Consider the following 6,000-nt stretch of genomic DNA (forward strand, 5'->3'; position numbering starts at 1 on the left):
TGCTTAGAATGACAGGAAGCCGAAGCCCAGCCCATTCCAGTTCTGATGGTCATTTGGCCAAAGACTCACAGCTGAGAAACCTCCACTGCCAACTGCAGGCAGCTGAGCATCAGTGCTGACAGCTGCAACCTCAGATGTGACAGCAGGGAAGGGAGTGATTTCCAGCTGAACAAGTGCTGAGGTCTTTAGGGATTTAGGCTGTTACTCAGCAGAATTCTTGAATATGTTCTTTACTTCTTTACTTTAAGGAATTAAAAGCTCTTCTTTTTTTTTTTTTTTTTTTTTTTTCCTGACACCTTTACACATGTGCTTAAATACTTGGATAGAGGAAGGACTTAAAGAAGACGTGACATATGTAACTGCTTAGAAATTGTGTTACGTTTATGTAACTAGTGTGACTTCGTTAAGAGTGAAACCCCTGTTGGCATAAAGTCTGGATTTGGTTCAGGGCATAGCCTGTGCCTAGGACTGTAGGAGTGAGACCACCTTGTGGGGTCAGAGAGGAAAGAGAGTAGCTGTATAAAACCTGCCTTTGTCATCAGTTTGCCCTCATCAGAGGATTGTGCCTGAGTCCACTTCATTTAGTATTATGCATGTAGCCAACAGAGTTTTTCAGTGCTCTGAAGAGAGATTTCTTTTTGTCCTGGATTAATCAAATCCTTTTTACCTCTTGTGGATTTCTGTAGTTGTCACAGTAATGGATATAAGGCGATAAGGTAGACATTGGCTACTTTAGAGACCTCAGGCTGTAACTGTGTTGCTATGTCAGAGTAGCTCAACTGCCTCAGTCAGTTGTCTTTAATCTAGTTCCATTCAGAGAAGTGTCACGGAAGTAGCAGAGGACCCCTAAACAATATTGTCCCTGCCCATGGCAGGGGGGGTGGAACTAGATGATCTTAAGGTCCTTTCCAGCCCTAACTATTTTGATTCTATAATATCAGAGTGAGCTCACAGATAAGCAGCAGAGAGGTTAAGGCTTGAACTTGGTCGGTGGCCCTATTTTATTTAGTGATACAGAAATTTTCTAAGACTATCAGTACTTCAGCCCTAGTCCATGTGATTTGGTGTATTGGTTTATAAGCCTTGCAGCCAGAAGTGCAGAGGACACACGGATGACCAAAGTAACTGGAAAAGGCTGCTTTGTGTCTGTATTCTTTTTTCCCAGGGAAATTTCATTGACATAAAGGTGTTTTGTTGAAATAAAGCTGTTTTCTGGGAAATTTTTAAAATGCGGAAATGCTTTGTCAGAATGTTTTCAGCTAATTTGTTTGCTGACACTGTGGTAGTCAGCAGCATGTGAAGTTACTTGATGTGTTTGTTAAGGTATGCGATCACACCAACCCCTGATGTGTTCTGTAAATAGATCTCCCAGCTGCAATCTATGCACAGTCTTTTTTTCCAGTCCATTTATGATTAACCAGTGTAAATTTCTTTTTCATATTAACTAGGGAAAACTAAATTTGCAGGTAAAATTTTAGCTTCTAGATTCAGACTGTTTTTTTTGCTTTTCCTAAATTGTAATCTGGCAGGCATCTCTGAGAAGATACAGTCCCTGTGAACTCATAAATAATTTCCTTTGCACCTTTTCTTTCTTCTTACTGTCCATGTATAGAATGATCTTGTTAAACCTCAATAGGGAATATAATGAAAAAAATAAGTTTTTAAACATTCTAGAAAAAAATACTGGAGCTCTCTCTAGTTATCAAACTTAAAAGAAGCAAGTAAACAACAAATGACTGCACTTCTGAAAGATTGAAAAGTAAGGATTTGCTTCTTTTTTTCTTCCTTGAGAGTCATAAATAGGCAGACTGAAGTTGAAGCTGGAACATTCAGAGTCAAATGTACCCACATGAGATTGATCTTCCAGCACTGATTGTTTTGGCAGTCCCTGAAACAAGGACAGAATTATGACATAATGGAAAAAAAATAAAAGACAGAATATCAAATTAGTGAAGACCCACAAGAATAAACTAATCACATGGGATTAATCCTAGGTTTGTTCACATTATTAGTTTGAATATGTCTGATTTTTTTCAAGTTTCCCTTCCCTGCTGGACGAGAATAATCTCTTATGTATCTCATATGTAAATATGCATAAAGGTCTGCTTTTGGGGAACTGAAAATCAGGAAAAGTTATGGAAAATAGTTTGGATGTTTTCCTGAGTGATGCAGAGGACTGATAGGTGTGATTTTTCTGTGAGATTGTAAACTCTGTATAAGTGCACTTGTCCTTTGAGCTTTACCCTATTTTTTGGTCTATGGAAGAGAGAAAATTAAAGTATATGTTGCCATGATAAATGCTTAGCTAGTCACATAGTGACTTAGATAACCTAAGTCTAAAGAGACATTCAAAACATACTGGGAAAATGTTATAGAATAGATAATATGCATATGATGTGTATCCTTAAACCCTTAAAACTCTGATATCGTGGCTTACAAACACCACTTGTTTCTATTGCCTTATAATGCTTGGTTCATAATATAGTTATCCTTGGTTTTATAAAAAAAAAAAATTGTTGCTTTTATTTACTTGTTTAATCTGCCAGTACTGTCCTCAATAAAACTGGGGTGTCAGAAAGCAGTTTTGTAGCCAGATGTTGTCAATCAATACCTGTTTTTCAAGGCACAGAAAAGTATAACAGGTGGTCGGTTGTGGTTTGTTTTTTTTTTTTTTTTGCCAGAACATGTACTGTTTAATTTACTACTTTTCATTTTTAATCAATAGTTTAACTGGAAAATTATTTTGACATAGAGTTAAGCGAGGTAGTAATTGGGACACCTGGATTCCTCTCTGGTTGAAGCAATTAATGTGATTACTGTTAAATCAGTTCAGCCAGGTCTTATGCATGCAGATATTTGCCATCATAAACAAAGAATACGTTTTTTTTGTATACTTGGAACTTGCTGATTTTTATTTATTTTTATTTTGGCAGTGTTCAAGGCCAGGTTGGATGGGGCTTTAGGCAACCAGGTCTAGTGGAAGGTTACCCCATGGCAGGGGGGTTGGAACTACTCTGTATAGCCCCTTCCAATGAAAACCATTCTATGATTTTATCATCCTATGATTAAAAAGGAGCCTAGATAGATAGGAGTCATGATTTAAACTTCTCTGGATGATTCCACTGGTTTTCAAACTTCTTAGGTGTCCAGCACACAGATTTCTTACAGCTGCAATGTTGGGAATCATTCAGAAACTGCTGTCTCATTTTGCTGGGGACCAGAAAGTTGCAAACCAAAATTACTGCCCCTAACCTACAGAGTATACATATAGACTAAGCATGTTTTCATTATATTCTTCTGATAAAGAGTCTGCCTGAAGTGCCAAGGCAGATAAAACAGGGAAAGAATCTACACAGATTTCAGCAGAAGGTTCTTATTAATAACATTTTTAAATTTTCATATTGTCATATAAATCCTGTTATAATGAGCAACAAACTTTCCACATGGTTCAGATTTTTCACATATTAAAATCATTACCTTTACTGATTTTGACTGAAGACAAGAGGTTAAAGAGTTAAAATGTAATATACCTGAATTCAGAACTGCAATTGGATGCGGAATGAATTTAGGATTTATCTGACTATACTGAAGTCAGGAAAGATTTGCAGTATAATCCAATTGATTTGGCTTATAAGAATCAGGGAATGATTTTCCTTTCTTTTTAAATGACTACTATACAAGAGATGGGGGAGAGATTTTCTATTTTTCAAATTGTATCGTCATTTAAAATTTAGCAACGAATAAAAAATGAGGAAGTTATATGGAAAATGTGAGGTTTGAATTTCTTCTGCTAAATGATCATTGTGCAAAGTCAGTTTAGGTTTGGATAATGTAGGACAGATAAGCAGGTTAGTGAAAGCGAGGGAGAAGGGAAAAAACACACCTCTATTGGGTGGTAGAGAGTAGGGCTTGCGCCTCAGTGGGAAAGTAACGTACTGTTCAGTAACTGGTTGTAATTCTAAATACTGCTAAAATGACTTGTGTGGCCTTGTTCGAAGTACATTAGCTTAGCCTAAAAGTCACCAAAGCTTCTGGGAACGTGGCTTCATTTCAGTATATTGGGATTATTCTAGGGAAACAAGGGGGGGACTAAATGAGAAATTGTATATCATTTTCCATGTAAAATTACGAGATCTCTAATAACATACCCAAGTATTCAGTTTGTCTGAACAAGATGTGTAGTGTCTTTGCCTTAGTAAGAAATATTTCTGTGCCCCTCTATGCATATCGCATACATGCATGATATACTTAAAGAGCACAAAGAAGATGGATCTCATTGTTCTCAGTTACATACGAGCACTTCCTGACTGCCAACCTCAGGCTCAATGAATGTAGTCTGAATTGATCACACTAAGAAGATAACTCAGCTTTGCTTTGTCATTTCTATTTTTCCACTGAAGAAATGAAGGGAGAGACAACCAATGATGAGCTCATTGTCCTGTGAGAAGTAATGAAGAAAACAATAGAATTCAGAACTGCCCACCAAATCAGGTAGCCATACTCCAGCCACCTAATTTAAACGTCCACTGAATTTACAGAGAGCAGGTCCATTTGGTCCCTTAAACTTTGTAAATGTGTTGTTCAACTAAATGTTTAGAGTCCTTTTAAAGAAGAAGGAGATAAGATTGTAGTCTTAAAATGTGTTAATTAGTTCAAGGTAGCACACCAAAATCCATGTACTAGCAAAGACTGACCAGGGCAATTATATAAACATAAATCCCCTCTTGAACAATTTAATGATATATATAGGATTATTCTTTGATGTATCAGGCCCCTCTCTGATAGAATAGCATGTCAGACTATTTGGATTTCTACTTACATTAATTTTGGCAATTACTGTATTTCTTACGTATGCACATGTATTTCCTTCACATTTGTATTATGAATACCTATGTATATTTCAAAATAAGTGGATGAAAATTACATTACAAAATGTGCATTCTGTGTACAGCTCAGCTTGAGAAGTAGAACAATTATCCTTTTGTTCAATTGCTTTCTTTTTCTGTCTCTAATCTGCTAGCACAACACTGGGACACATTTGTATTGCATTCCTTGTGATCATATCTTTTAATTCAAATAAAAAGATGCTTCAATTAAGAACAGATTTTATACAAGTACTGGAAAGCAATATTAATCTGCGTAGAACAATATAGCGCATACTCAGGGAAATATATTGAGCTATATGTTAGAAACTTTGATTTGAGGAACGTTAATCTGCCAAACCCCTGACATTCTGGCTGCCCCCATGACCCAAGCAGAAATAAAAGGAAAGAAGAAAGCCATACAGGTTACCATAATGCAGATTTTTAAAAGGCTCACTCTTTGCTGGTTTATTATCAATCAGGTAACTGTTAATGCAAGTTGGTAATACAAATAATAATCTGGTAAACATAAGATTTTGTTAAAATGAGTTAATTTCAGTTACCGTTGAACTGATCCATATATTTTTTTCTCACCAAATACCCTTTTATATGGGTTCCATTCCCATAATGTATTAAACCAGGGACTACCCAGATATCCTGCTTTCTCTTTTCAGGGAAAATAGAGACCTCACAAGGAACTCAGGTTGCCATAGAAAACGTAAGGACCTCTAATGAACTGAATGAAGTGTGTTAGAAGAATCTGTATTTATCTTCAGTATTTAACTTCTAATTTATTTATTTATTACTTCAAAATCAGAATATTCAGTGAAAAAGTGAATTTTCTTACTAAATCAAGTTATAACTTATGCATTGTTTTCCTGCACAATGTATTATTTTATAACAAAGCTCTTGAGGATGAAGGGTTGCACATTTCATCAAAACAAAAAAAAAACAGAGACAGACACAAGTAACGTTCTTGAAAGCTTGAAGAATGCAGGTGCTAATTATACTTTACTTAATGCATACGAATAGCCTAAAAATCCATTAACAGACAGAGAACTTCATTTTCACATGCAATCTTTTCTGAAAGGGAACTATAAGCAAAGAGAGCTGCTAAGAGGTCTCCTGGGATCAAATC

Source organism: Pezoporus occidentalis, unplaced genomic scaffold (genome assembly GCF_034315485.1).
Source record: "Pezoporus occidentalis ecotype Australia unplaced genomic scaffold, CSIRO_AGI_Poc_V1 ctg12, whole genome shotgun sequence".
NCBI lineage: Eukaryota > Metazoa > Chordata > Aves > Psittaciformes > Psittacidae > Pezoporus > Pezoporus occidentalis.